The sequence below is a fragment of the Equus caballus genome, unplaced genomic scaffold (genome assembly GCF_041296265.1).
Source record: "Equus caballus isolate H_3958 breed thoroughbred unplaced genomic scaffold, TB-T2T haplotype2-0000768, whole genome shotgun sequence".
Taxonomy (NCBI): domain Eukaryota; kingdom Metazoa; phylum Chordata; class Mammalia; order Perissodactyla; family Equidae; genus Equus; species Equus caballus.
Genome location: NW_027221987.1, coordinates 158,574 through 173,939, shown reverse-complemented (window position 1 = coordinate 173,939; position 15,366 = coordinate 158,574). Strand labels below are relative to the sequence as shown.

The window sequence follows — 15,366 nt, the reverse complement described above, 5'->3', positions numbered from 1 at the left end:
AAATGCGATTTGGACTAAATTTTATTTAAACCAAAGAAGCCTGACTTACAGCCTGTCAAATGTTCGTTGTATATTGTCCCAAAATAAAGAATGTACTCTTTTTTTTTCAATATTTCTTTTTCTGCTTTATCTCCCCAACCCCCCCCCCCCCCCCGCACACAGTTGTATATCTTAGTTGCAGGCGCTTCTAGTTGTGGGATGTGGGACGCCACCTCAACGTGGCCTGATGAGCGGTGCCATGTCCACACCCAGGATGCGAACCCTGGGCCGCCGCAGCAGAGTGCGCGAACTTAGCCACTCAGCCACAGAGCCGGCCCCAGAATGTACTCTTTGAAGGTAAGAACCAATGCCTCTCTTCTTATCACACCAGTACTTTTTGAAGATAAGTGTCCTTTCCCATGACACTGGGGTCATGCTGACCCACTGTGTATGTACTCATCTATAACAAAGTATCTCCTTGAACCCTTGAAAGAATGTACCCCTGTCACACTTGATGTATGTCTGTTTGGAAATGGTATATAATGGTGCTGAAAAATCACTCTTCTTCACAGCACTTACGAAGGCTGCACTCCCAGGCTGCAGTCCTCAGCTTGGCTCGAATAAAACTCCCCGCTGTAGAATGACTATCGATTATTCGTGTCAACAGCTCGACCATCTAGGTTTGTGAAAGTACACTTTATGATGTTTGCACAATGATAAAATCACTTACTGACACATTTCTCAGAACGTATCCCCATTGTTAAGCAAGGCATGACTATAGTGGAATACTATGATGATTATATAGCTGTGTTAATGTGGAAAGATGTTTCTAATAGTCTGGTAATTTCTAAAACCAGTTAACAAGATGCACATATGATATTCTTTTATTCTGAAATATTTATGGAGAGCCTTGTGTATGCCAAGCACCAAGCAAGTGACTGGTAAACAAAAAGAGATCTGTTCCCTGCTTCTAAGGAGCTTACAAGCTTTGGAGGGGGATGAGGGGGAGGGAGACAGGCCACATACATATCTTCCAACTGACTCCTGTTGGCATATTAAAGGGATATACGTTTTGAAAATACAGACCACTTCTATGTGTCTGTGTGTCTATGTAATATCTGCAGCACCTCATCAGCATAGTCTACAAAGAGAACACACACACTCAGCCGTATGGACTAGGAAGTGGGTCAACAAGAGGATACTTGGAGCAACTGCCTTGTGATGAACTGAAGCACACAAATCTTCTACAAAAATGCTCTAGGGAGAATCTTAAGAAACGCAATGTAGTTATGGAAAGTCATCCACTGGAAGACAGATGCGAGACAGATCGCAGAACCACAGAAAAAGAATTGGAACAAAGAGCTTCCGCTGTTGACAATTCAAGACTAAGACTGACCAAGATCAGGTACAAGTTCTTGAACAAATAACTGTTCTTCTACAAGTCTACAGCTTTACCCTTCCCTACTATGTTGGGATCTAACAAATAATAATGAAGCCTCCAAGATAAGAAAGATCTCATAATTAGGGTCAGGCTCAAAGGATTCTGACATTCTATATTCATTTCATTTAAACATCTGCACTACAATCAGTAAACTTACGAGAGTCATTAATTACAAAGGGAAAATTTTTTTCTTTGGAGCACAGAAACATGTCAGACACCTCAACCAAGAGATCAAAAGTTAACATTCACCAGCTATAAGACCTATCTACATCACACATGTGCCAATATGATGCACTGAGAAGGGAACAACCTCACCACTGTGGTATTCTTGTCACAAATGCTTAACCCTCAATTTAATCATGAAAGAACACCAGATAAATCCAAACTGAGGGACATTCTGCAAAATAACTGACCAGTACTCTGGAAAAGTACCAAGGTCACGAAAGATAAAAAACTGTCACAAATTGGAAGACACCAAGGAGACACCATAACTAAATGCAGTGTGGGCTACTGGACTGGATCCTCGACCAGAAAAAAGACATCAGGGGTGAAACCCGAATAAAGACTTTATTTTTTATTTCTATTTTTTTTTAAAGATTTTATTTTTTCCTTTTTTCTCCCCAAAGCCCTCCGGTACATAGTTGTGTATTCTTCGTTGTGGGTCCTTCTAGTTGTGGCATGTGGGACGCTGCCTCAGCGTGGTTCGATGAGCAGTGCCATGTCCGCGCCCAGGATTCGAACTAACGAAACACTGGGCCGCCTGCAGCGGAGCGCGCGAACTTAACCGCTCGGCCACGGGGCCAGCCCCCCGATTAAAGACTTTAGATTAACTCTATCAACTGCCTGGTTTCAATAACCGCACTATGGTTACATAAGAGGCTAACAAAGGGACGCTGGTTCTAAGGTATATAGGAATTCTCTGGGCTAATTTTGCCATTTTTTTCTACTTCTAAAATTATTTCAAAGTAAAATGTTTGAAAAAGTAACTTCACATGAATGATAAAGAGATATGGGGGATCACTCAATAACTCTTACATAAAAATATGCTACCTCCTCGGGGCTGGCCCTGTGGCTGAGCGGTTAAGTTCGTGCGCTCCACTGCAGGTGGCCCAGTGTTTCGTTGCTTCGAATCCTGGGCGTGGACATGGCACTGCTCACCAAACCACGCTGAGGTGGTGTCCCACATGCCACAACTAGAAGGACCTACAACGAAGAATCTACAACTATGTCCTGGGGGGCTTTGGGGAGAAAAAGGAAAAAAAAAATATGCTACCTCCTCCAATAATTGTGCTAAAAAAAACCCAGTAATTGCAAATAAGGCGTAAACCAGAATAATCTGTAAGTATTCACTAAAAACCTGTGATTGGGATAATCTAGAGAGCCGACTAACTTTCCTAGGGCACTGAAGTCTCTCCAGATAAATAATCTACCTCATTTTCCCTATTAATCTTTTTTAATTCAATTCAACTTATATTTATTTAACATCTACTATGGGCATGGAACTGTGCTGGGGCCTGATCAGATTTTGATACATTAAGAACATTTCAGTACACAAAATGAGAAAGAAAAACAGAGAGTAACAAAACTGGAAGGAACTTTTCACTCCCATACAATCTAGCAATCAATACCGGCACCCTTTTTAGTGTGATTGCTGCTAGGAGCTCAAGTGCATCCCCTTCAGCATAAGCGGTTCTGACCTCTACAATTATCTCCAAAAATTATCCCTGAAGATGCCAAAATGACTCTAAAACATACTCCATTTCTAGTACTTTTTTTCCATCTAATCATTATGTTGTTGGTGCATTACAGTACACAACACAAAATTAAAGAACTTGATTCTCTGAACGTCAAGGAAGGGTCAAGCTGGTATAAACCCACAGACGTTTACTTACTATCCTCTTAGAAGAGGTCAAAGGCAACATCACAGAAGGCCGGGGTTCTCAAAGTGTGCCCTCAGAGTCAGCAGCTTTAACATCACCCAGGAACTTGTCAGAAATGCAAATTCTCAGTCCCAGTCCAGACCCGCTGATTCAGAGACCCAGCCCAGCATCTGCGTTTTCACAAGCCCCCCCAGCTGACTCTGATGCACCATCAGTTTGAGAACCACTGATGGAACAGCAGAAAGACTGGCCCCGTGAATCCGGAGGCCTGATTCCAATCCTTGCTCTGCCACTAACACCTCTACAATGCATTAGCCGCTCAGCTTCTGTGGGGCTCAGCCTCCTGATCAGTGAGGGAACTGCAATAGCTCACTACCACAGTCCTTACACCCTAATTTGATAACCATGAAAGCATTCATTTGTATAAGGCCTAAAAGTGAAAACACCACTGCAGTATTTCACCACGTATTTCTCTCTTTCATCCAAATGAAACAATTAAAATTTCTTCTTGGCATCCACCAGCCTCTGAATCAGACTTAACATAGCTACAATAATTTCTTCTGATTTTAAATAAAATTGTGTTCACTACTTTGCTGTAGCAAAAGCCATATAAATGCTAATTTTACAGTTTCCTATTTAGTTCTCTATCAAGCCTATTTTGGAGCAATTCCTCATAATAACAAAAATTCCAAGAAACCCACCTACTACAGACTGAATTGTGCACCCCCCCCCCCCACACACACACACCCAATTTTGATGCCGAAGCCCTAATCACCAATGTGATGGTATTTGGAAATGAGGTCTTTGAGAGGTACTTAGGTTTAGATGAGGTCAGAACGGTAGGGTCTCCAAGACGGGATCAGCGTCTTTAGAAGAAGACGAAGAGAGACCAGAGTTCTCTCTCCATCTCTGCCATGTGAAGACACAGCAAGAAGGTGGCTGTCTGTAAGCAAGGAAGAGCCCTCACCAGGAATCAGCACCTTGATCTTGGACTTAACCTCCAGAACTGGGAGAAGTAAATGACTGTTGTTTCAGCCACCTGGGGTTATGGTGTTTTCCTAGAGCAGCCCACAACGACCAACACACTCACTCAAAATACCCCTCTGCTGTGGGCATAGTTCAGAAGAACTGTGCTCCAACCTCGCATAAAGAATGTGTGTGATCAGACCACTGAAGTACTCAGCAACTATGAAAGAGAAAGAATTTTAAAACGTACAGATCTAGATACTTCCATTACTAAGAAACACAGCTTAATTTCATCTCCTAGTCATGGATTTATAAACCGCGATTCTTCTCACAGCCTGTGGAAACTATGACAAAAACCTCTCAGGGGAGATGTGAGAAAGAGGGAGAGAGGAGAATCAAATAAGAAGAGTCCGTTTTATAAAGGTTAGAGAGTTCTCTTGGAACACAAACCTAGGTAGCATGAATGTGGGCAGAAATGTCCCACCAATCAAGTGAATACCCACTAATCCTTGAGACCTAACTCAAATGCTGTATCCTGCAAGCTCGCGCCACTCCTTCCCAGGCAGTCAGTCATAAATTACTCTGTGCTCCCCTTTCTCCATTTCAGCACTGAGCAAAAGGCACTATACTTGCTTATGGATCTGTCTCTTCCACCAGACCTTGAAATCATCTAGGGCAGCGTGTTACTCTCTCCAGCACCTAGAATGGTGACTGGCATGAAGCAGTTTGCTCAAGTGGAGCCACTCTGCTTTGCTGAATACAAGAGGAACTCTCTGTGCTATCTCACAGCTTTTCTGCAAATCTGAGATTATTCCGAAATAAACAGGTTTTTTAAAAAAGGCACCAGGAGCCACTGTATTATCAGTAATAATCACACCTGCCTTACATGTCACGCAAGAAGACAACAGCTACTAGAGAGCCTTGCCTCAGTGTTTTTCAGACGTGCCAGCAGAAGTCAGTAACCTTACATGTAGCAAACTTGAAAAACAATGAGTAACAAACACTTGAGACGCTAATCCTGACCTTAACTTTGGTCAAACTGTTTAACTTTAGTCTCAGTTTGTGAAAAGGGACTAGTAATTCCGACCCTACACGGCTGCCGTGCTACATGAAGTCTACAGAGTATACATCAAATGAGCTCTCCTAACGATGTTCTAATCAATACGTGTTAGTGACCTTCCCCAGGCAGTGTTGCATCTGGACTAACGCTTCACCGCAAACCAGGTGCATACTGTAACTAGTTCCACCGGCACGGACTGTAAAGTCCCGACACAATCACCATTCGGGCTATGATTACCTAGAAAATAATCCTACATATGTGTCCACAGATGCCAACCCTGCCAAGATGTCCTAGTCCAGAACCCCCCAACCCAATAAACAGGCTATTCAAAACTCAACGCAAGCGCAGGGGTCAGCAGCTCCTGGCACCCACCTCCCCCCGACTAAGCTCCAGAAAGCGGGCACGCACACTCAGGCCGTGCTCGCCCACTAGGAAGAGGTGGGTATCTCCAGGGACGATCCCGCTGCTGCCAACAGCGACGTGCGGCAGCCTGGGGTCTCCCGCTAGTTGCTGAGAGCAGCTGGACCCTGAGTGGCCAGGACCGTCCACTTCCAGGCGGGGTGCTCTCGGGCACCAGCATCCTCAACCGAAGGAGGCGAGGGTGGCAGCAGCGCATCGGTGCGCTGGGGAAAACAGGGAGTGGGCGGGCAGCCACGGACACCACCGCCCGGACTAGAAACCCACATCGGGCAGCTCCCCGCCTGGGCGCCCGCGTTCCAGTCGGAGAAGCCAGGCGGTCGGAAGCGCCGCGACTGCGTGCAGGGGTGCGTGGGGCGCCCGGGGCGCCGCTTCCGCGCCAAGAGCCCGGGCCCGCGGGGAAACGGAGGCCCGCCGGGTCCCCGGGAGCCCGGCTCGCGAGCGAGCAGGTGACGGCGGGGGCAGGGCGGCTGCGACGCCGCGCGGGCGGCGGGCGGGTGTCGGGCGAGTCTGGGCGGCGTCGGGAGGGACCGGCGAGCGGGGGAGGGGCTGAGGCGGGGGGAGGAGGGAGGAGGAAGAGCGAAGGGCCCTGGCGGGACTCCCGGCGCCCAGCTGCCCGGCCCGAGCCCTCAAGCCACCGCCCCCAGGCCCCGCGCAGACGCTGGACGGTCCCCGCCTCCAAACCTGCCCCCCCCCGGCCCGGTCAGAGAATAACTTACCCGTTTGCCGACGCAATCGCTCCTGCTGGCCCCTCTGACGGACTCCTCCGGCTCGTCGTCTTCCGGTGATGAAACCGGAAGTCCCACCCCTCCCCAAGAGGAAAACGGAAAGCCGAAGGAGTCAATCTAAGGAAGGGGAGACGCGCGTCAGGCTGAGAGCCTGGCGGCGTCTGACCGGGAAGGCCACCTGGCACTTCCAGCGGCTCCCCGAGCGGGTAACCCCCGGGCGATCCCGCCTCCTCCCTCTCCATCCCTCCTCACTCCACCCCTTCGCTCGCCCGCCCGCGGTAAAGAACCCCGAGGGCGGTGCGGGAGAAACGGACGCGCCCGGGCCGGGCGGGAGCCGGAGGCCTGCGGGCCGGGCGGCCGGCCTCCGCCTCCACCGGCCCAAGCGATGCCCGGCGCCTCTGAGGCCTCCTCTAACGGAGCGAGGTTTTCCTGCTGTGCCAGGCGCGTGCGCACCTCCGGGTTAGGAGAACAGCCTCTGGATGCTCCTAGCAGGGGTCCTCAGAGTCGCAGACCCTAGGAAGCCACGAGCCGAATTCGGATTCTAACGGGTTCTAATGAAAAATGCAGGAGGATCGGGGTCCAGTTCTCAGAAGAGGGGGCTGGGCTGCGCTGGGCTGGGCTGGTGTCTGGCTAACACAGAGGCTGAGGGAGGGATGCGCTGGAATGAACATGTGGAGCGCGAAGAAGCCCAGACCAGGTTCTTTGTGTGTCTGTGGCCGACTGCCTTCCTCCAGCTGCAAGTGCAGAGAACGTGTGTCACCACAGGGCTCTTGCACTGTCCAGCACACACTCACGCAAGGTTTATTTTTATGAATACAACGTAAAACCAAGAACATTCCCAGTCCTCGTTATCTTCCATAAGAGCATCTACCAAATCTAACTGACAGTCCAAACCTGGACAGTCCCAAACCTGACATGTTGCCCTCCTTCAATACGATGACGTCCCCTCCTGATCATGTCACTATATACTCCCAATAAGTATACTGGGTGGTCATCTTTATCCATGTGCATATGCTTCTTTGGTAAAATTTTTTAAAGCAAATACTTAAATTTCTCTATCCCCAACCTCTTTGTCTTCTTATTACTAGTTAATTGGTCTTCTGGCTAATCACTGGGCGGATTTCTGTCATCCCTCTGAATGTAATCTATCCGGAAAATACTTCCTATCTGGCTCCCAAACCACAGCAAGACCCAGGTAGCCACATGGCTTGGGTTTGGGTAGAAAACGTGGACCCATCAATGAGAGCTGGGGAGACCCATCATGACCCGGGGAGGCAGAAAACCACGGCTCTGGACTCAGGCATCCCAGGGTTGGAATTTCCTAGATTCAATGACCTCATTCGTCCTCCTCCTCTCCTCACCTGGTGGCAGCTGAATAATTGACCAAGACACTGCAGGTCTCAGAGATTCAGCAGGAATGCAGATCAGCAAATACATCTTCTTATTTAGTGACTTGGTAAAACTGATGTTCCCTTGCTCAGAAATGGTTATATTTTACAACCAACTTTTGTTAATTGACTACTATGAACACCCTTGTTAAAATATAAATTGGCGTCAGAAACCTCGTGTACAGTTAGTCCTTGGGACCTCTGCCAAATACATCAGGTAGGTCCACGGAATCCGAAAACCTCACAAGATTCAACCAAATCTGGCGAGCATGGACTGTGCTTAAATAGTGACGAGTACCAAACACCTGCGAATATTTAACCAAGAGGACTTGATGTTGTCCAGCACCAGAGAAGAAGTGGCTCCTTATGGATGCCTCAGCGAGGCTGATGCCACAGGTGGGTCCCGTTTCTGTGACAAGAGGCAGGGTAAGCTGGCCCCATGATCCAGCCGTTTTAGACATGACGCAGCAAGCTTTAAAACTGACATTTCAAGCACCCACAAAGAGATGGAATGTGTGGCACTTTGTTTTTATTTGGAATCATAAGAGAAACATTTTTAATAAACCCTTAACTTCTTCTCCATTAATGCTATTTAAATAGTGAATTCATAAAGACTGAAGTGATTTGTTTACTTATACTTAGCTGTAGAAAACTTACGTGCTTTTGTTTATTTGTTTACACCATCAAATCCAATCAAGCCAAACAAGATGGTCGACTGAAATGACTGATGAATGCAACCTGAGCTGACAGCTTTAAATTTGGGATGTGTTACTGATGTCAGGTTGATCAGTTCTCTGTCTAAAATTGATGCTATTTAAAGCTTTGAACAATTTAGATGTAGTCACTGAGTAAAATCCCAACGGGGTGAGAGAATTCCATCAGGGCTGATTCTGCTGTGGTGAATTTCCATGTGCGCAGGTGTCAGAGGGAGAGTGGCCTCTCCCGATGGGGTAGTGAGACAGAACAGGATGCAGGAGGGGCGGTGGGCTGGCGTCACTCACAGCAAAGGTAAAGAGGCTTAGAATAAAGATAGACGCATCTTCTCACAAGGAATCCCAAATGGCATAAGAGTGTGAATATTGGTCATTTCTGTTTCAAAACTTTTCAAGAAAGGAAAAAGTGAAGGGGAGGCAAGAAGTGAATATGTATCACGCTTCAATAACTCATCTGAAAATGAACCCCCAGGGAAATCATGGTAGCCGGTGGGGTAGACCAGTGTTTTTATTAACAATATAAAAGGAATGTGTGGTGAAAGCAACGGTGACATAAGTACTGACAGTCAGTGGATGAATGATTATGTGTCCTGAGCACCTCAGGACACAGCAAACTAGAGCAATTCCACCAATCAAATGGCAAGAGAAGTCTAATCGAAGAACCATCCTTGTGCTGGAAGGGCAGAATGAGTCCAGTCCGGGGACTACTGGGGCCAGACTTGGGGAAATCAAGTTGTTGAAGGTAGCTGTGACTTTAGAGAGGTGTGCAACAGAGACATTAAGCCATTTCCAGTGTCTCTACCTTTAAAATAGTTTATTACTGGTCCAAATGTCCAAAGACGTATTAAAGAGGGAAAATATTGTTTACTGGACAGAAATTCTCTGGATATTTAGATTCTATTCCTGTCCAGGGATGTGAGAGAGGGGATATGTCAGCAGCTCAGATGTAAGCTGGAAGGTTCCCGTCGTTGTTAATGCAGCTTAGCCGTCTCTAGGAAAAAGGCAGCAAATAATTGGGATCCTTCTATGTAGTTCCACCTAACAAAAGAAGAAATAAAGAGAAACTGTTATTTCCATTCAAATAATGGAGGAAAAGTAGTCTACAATTTAAACAGGAAGATTTGATGACATAAATTCAATCTAAAATATGCAGCATGTCGGAAGGTTACTGATGTGGACACCCTGTGGTTTGCACACTGAGAGATCAGCCCCCTCAAGAACCTGCTCACTGTTGATTTTCTCCTTCTGCGCGTGCTCTCCATCGTCCACAGTGCCCAGCGGGAGCATCATCACACTCTTTTGGATAACATCCTGGAATATATTGGCAATTGGTGTGGTTGATCCATCCCGGATCATATCTGGTTCTGTTCCAAACACTGAAACACAGGAAAAGAAGGCATTGAATAAATTAATGAGAAGACTACCCCCAGTGATCTCCGCAAATGTCGTGTTCACTTTATCTTTCTTTCTTTTTTTTTTTTTTCCCACCATGAAATTTGGTGGCTGGGATAAGTAAGCGTCCTGATATCATGCAATTTATATTCTAAAATAGTCAATAGAGTCAAGAAGAAAACTGTGGTTGCCTTATTTACTATTATCTACTTTTAAAAAATATTTTTAAATAATATTTTAAAGTAACGTTAGACTTACAGAAAAGTTGCAAAAGTAGTACAGAGAGAGTTCTCATATATTCCTTACTCTGCTTTCCCTAATGTTAACATCTTACATAACTATTGTACAATTATCAAGAATAGGAAATTAACATTGGATAATATTATTAACTAGACTCAGCCTTTATTTGAATTTCACTCTTTCCCTTCTGCTGTACCAGGATCCAATGCAGAATCCCACACGGCATTTTGTCATTGCTCCTTAGTCTCCTCTTGTCTGTGACTGTTTCTCAGTCTTCCCTTATCTTTCATGACCTTGACCCTGCTGAAGAGTACTGATCAGTTGTTTTGTAAAATGTCCCTCAGTTTGGGTTTATCTGACGTTTTTTCACGATTGGAAGAGGTCATGTGTTTTTGGCCAGAGTACCACAGAAGATGTACCTACCTACTTTTATGGTTGCTTCACGAATTAAGTATTAGAAACACTAATATTAAATATTAGGAACACATTTCTTTGGTGTTTTGTGTTTCTTTTGTAACCAACATATGAATAAATCGCTGTACTCAACTTTCACCTGAATGTTGCAGTGTTTGTACTCAACTTTCAAGGTATCCCAGGAAACAGTTTTAATGGATATCCTGGGGTCTAGAAAGAGATGAGTTGAAACCTTCTAGGCTATAGGGAAAGTTGCCAGAGATGGAGTGGGAATGAAAAATAAATGAAGACACAAAAGAGAACATGCCGTGTCTTCTGGATCCACAGAGCAAGGCGTGAATGTGAATAAAGATGATGTACACTCGTGCATTGCTTAACGACAGGATACATTCTGAGACATGCATCGTTAGGTGATTTAATTGTTAGATGGTTTAATTGTTGTGTACTCACACAAACCTAGGTGGTATAGCCTACCACACGCCTAGGTGATATGGTGCTAATCTTATGGGACCACTGTCATACATGCAGTCCGTTGTTGACGAAAAACTCATTATGTGGCAGACGACTGTCCTTTGTTGGCAGGACTGGTTTAGCACACAGACAGACAAAAAGGTGCCTTATGCATTCCTGCATTTTCCTGTATTTCATGTCTTTACTGTTGAATTTGACATTTCAATCACACATCTCTCTTCAGCTGGCATTCCATTTAACTTCCTAACTCTTCTTCCTCTTTTCTTCACCCCCAAATTTTACTGGTAAAATACTGCTACAATTGAGGGCAGTGGGGATGATTGTGTAGAGAAGTATGGCTCTCGGTGTTGGACTTGTCCTCTAATTTTTGACGTCTGTGTCCCTTGTACTCATAGATGCAGAGAGTTAGTGCTCCAAGGAGGTCTGGAGGCCATTAAACCCAGAGCTCTGTGACCGGGAAGAGCAAGTCCCCACAGGGCAGCCCGGTGCCAGCTTGCTCGCTCCACTACAGTTTAGCTTCTTCATTTTTAACCCCAGAGGACTTCCTTTACTTTCGTGCAAGTTCAGCTGTGCTTTTAAAAGTTTTTATGTATCGGCCAATATTTCCATGAGTTTTGCAGAAGGAGGGTTGGGAGGTTTCCAAGTCCATCATTTTCCCCCAAATTCAGGTCTCCAGAACGTGAGTTTGAACCCTGGCTTCGCTACTTCTAGCTGAGTGCCCTCCAGCAAATTATTTAATCTCTTCTCGCCTTAATCTGCACCCCGGGGAGGGCTGTTGGGAGGATTCATGAGACAGTGTGTGTAAAGAGCCCTGAACCACACCGTTTACCGTCAGTAATGCAGCCCATATAAAAGGAGAGTCCACAGTGAAGTTTTAAAAGTGTCTGCTTTATCTACAGCCCCACCGGGTACCACCCCTTGTTCCCAGTGTAAACCAGCAATCAAAATAGCATAAGTCTAACCTGTTTTGATGGCTCTTTTTGCTGCAAGATACTGATTATCTTTAATATTTGCGATCCATGGGTGTAGTCCTAGTGCCATAGAAACAACCATCTGGTTGGAACGATTTCTTTGGGAAAATATATATTCAAGATGCTGCTTTACCTAAAGGTAACATTTTCAGTTGTAAGAGAAAATTTTGAGTAGCTCTCATAGCCTTGTATCAAGAAACTGATTGGAATCCCAAGCTGACGCATTCAAGCGTTCTGATTTTCCCTCAGCTCTTCCAGAGGGAGGACGCGGAGTGAGCCGGGTCTCCAGGACGGAGAGCTGCGCCCAGTGTGAGGAATGCTTGCTCTCACTCCCACCCCTCCCGAGACCCCCCAATCCCCCCTCCTGTCCCCACCCCTCCCCGACCACAGTGTCTCACTGTTAATGTCGGCTTATTATGAATTTGGGTAATTATGAAACCTTGAATGATATTGTGGGTAATACAAATATGATGAATGTTTGAGGTAATTATGAAACACAACACAAGTAGAACTTCTCAATTTGAATATCCCTCTTTTTGGACTTATCAGTATCTTAAGGAATATTTTGGGAACATTACACACTTGGAAATTTCCAAAAAGTGGGAGCAATTTCACGCTAAGCTGTGAAGGAGGCTCATTGACAGCATCTTTCTCTCTCCCCTGGGCTCCATTCCGGTTGCCATTATGGAAATCCACCAGAGAAAAACTCCATACTCTGAAATATTCATCCCTTCGACAAACATTTAAGGCACACCTGTCACGTGGCAGGAACTGTTCTAGGTGCTGGGACATAGCTGTGAGCAAGACGAAGACCGTCCTGCGCTCATGTAAAGTGTGTGCTGTGAGGAGGAGGAACAGTCCATCCAGAAAGGGAAGGAGGGAGGAAGATGGAAACAAAAAGACGGAGGGACGCAGAGGGGAAGGAGGATCTTTGAGAATGTAATTAGCGCTAAGACGACGATAAAAGCGGACAGTGGATGGAGAGAGGGCGCCGAGGTATTCCTTGAGCTCCCTTCTTCAGAGTCTACCTTCTGTGCAACTTGAGGTACACTGATGATAGGTCGATACTTCAGGCACGCACCTCCTTCCAGACACAAACATTTTCATTAAGGTGGCTGCTTTCAGGGGGTTCATTTCAGACATCATGGACGAACCAACGCTGGGGGTAAAGATTTTCCGGCTCAGTCCAGCCGTAGACAAGTAGCTTCTCCGTCTGTGTGTAAAACCCATCTTGCCTTTTTATGCACCATTTAGTTTTCAAAAATTTCCCATCACTCCAACTCCAAATGGTTATTTGTCTGATGACTGTAATTGCATATAATTGAGGGAAGAGAGTTTTACTGAACAAAAATCCTGTTGGTTTCTTGACATTTGTTCCAGTCCCTTCTGTATTGGAAAAAAGTGATACTTCAATGCTGACAACTGAGTTGCTCACTACTGTGTGGCATGTGGCTCTCAGGAACGGCGCTGCTGGACAGAAGAACAATGCACGTTTGTTACCTGTGTTTCCACCACGGACATGTTCATGTGAGGGACTAGACGGATTGAAAATTTTCCTACAACTCGGCCAGGTATGACTGTTTTAGCTCCAGGCTCCTCAAAGGCGCCCTCAATCCCGTGAATAGAAAGAGATGGGTACCTCCATAGGTGCATTAGAATTTCCTCCTAAATTGAAATAAAAGTATTTTATTATATGAAAGAATGTTTAATTAAAACTCAGTTGAATTGTATTGCTTGCATCACCAATTTCTGTACATCTGTGACACGGTTAATGGCAAGCTAATTATCGCCTCACTTAGATATGTCTGGACAAACAGTACAAGTGGACTTTCCCCTCAGGACACGAGATCTCTGCTGCCTTCGCCTGCCCAAGCCACTCCCATTGGCGAGGGCCCCTCGTCGCTGAAGTTTGCAGTTACTAGATGGCAAAGGGGCCCTTTCAGAAACTTGGGTTCATTTATAAATTTCTCTCCCAGTCATTGCGATGATAATTTGTGTGCTAAATGTATTTTATTTTTCAGAAGGCTTCAAAGAACTCTGCAGATGTTTGAGCCAGTTTTCAATCTTGCTATGGCCGCTGTAGAGCTAGTCTGAGGAAGAGCTACACTTCATGATAAGAAACTCTATCGCTCTCTTCTGCATGCTTCTCCCTCTCTTGGCTGTTCCCCCAGGAACCAGCCATAGCTAGCAAACACCCTAGCAGGCAAGCGTTTTAGAAAGGAGGAGGAGGAGGAGGAGAAGGGAAAAGGAAAAAATCTAAATTTGCCAGTAACGCTTTCGGCTTTGGGTCTACTTATTACACCAAGGCAGCAGTGACGTGGCAGTCTACAGATTAGCCCCTAAGTCTCTTGGTTTTGTCTAGAAAAATGAACAATTAGGGTCATGGAGCTGGAATAACCTCAGACTATCCTCAATCTTTAAACAGTTAGGGAGCCCAGCTCACTGGCTGCAGGCCGGCTTGGGATTGAGTCCAGAAAACTGATTTGGAAAAACGCATCTGTGAAATGAGCAATTGCTCCACGGTTAGGTGCCTGAGTCCGGTGCCAGTGGGACCCCAGATAAAGGTCTGCTTGATCTAGACCACAGGGAAGTGGCCTTGAAAGTGAAAGTCCCCCTTGGAATTAACATCTGCTTTCAGTTCTAAGATGTGCAGATAAACAGGACACAGTAAATTAAGCCTTGGGAAAATATTTGTTACCATCATTCTTTGTTCAGATTATCCATCAACTTGTGATCATACCTTGGTGTCAAACAGAAATTTCTTAACCTGGCTGCTATTCCGGTATTCTTCTAGGTCCAGGTCAATGGCTTCGTACATTTTTTTTTTCCTCTTCAGTAAGAGGAGCCACGTGGTCATAGATTCCAGGGATCAGAATATGACCCGATGAGTCTACAAGGCTACCTACAAGATACACCCAGGAAACAAAGCCACACGGAGTCACCGGTATGCTGATGTTCTGGCCCTGGAGCAGGATCACTGGGGACTCTCCTGGGCTTGCAGCAGACCTTGTGACCGGCCCTGGTCCCCACAGCAGGGCCACTGACAGCAACTCACATCCCAGAGGTGATGGTCAGAAGAAAGAGCTGGTCACCAGGCAAACTCAGCCTGACTTGGACCCGCGTGAATGTCCACCTTGTCAATGGCGGGATGAAAACACACGGCTCTGCAGTAAATTCCATTGGGTATGACTTACCTGCATTATATCCCAGTTCTCAACTCCACCTTTATATCATAAACAAGCTTCTTTTTTTTAAATTTTATCTTATCCTGAGTTAAAAAGTAACACGTTCATTATTAAGAAACTT

At 45.8% G+C, this 15,366-nt stretch overlaps 1 protein-coding gene and 1 long non-coding RNA gene across 2 annotated transcripts in view; one reads left to right on the top strand and one right to left on the bottom strand.

Annotated features, from left to right (window-relative positions):
- Positions 1 to 6,871, bottom strand: part of LOC138922330 (uncharacterized) — a 41,784-nt gene extending 34,913 nt beyond the window's left edge. Inside the window, exon 1 of the long non-coding RNA XR_011435418.1 lies at positions 6,463 to 6,871. This is a non-coding gene — a long non-coding RNA (uncharacterized lncRNA). The remainder of the gene's footprint in view (positions 1 to 6,462) is intronic.
- LOC138922324 (ral guanine nucleotide dissociation stimulator-like) overlaps positions 1 to 15,366 on the top strand; it is a 378,765-nt gene that overhangs the window by 226,846 nt on the left and 136,553 nt on the right. The window lies entirely within an intron of this gene.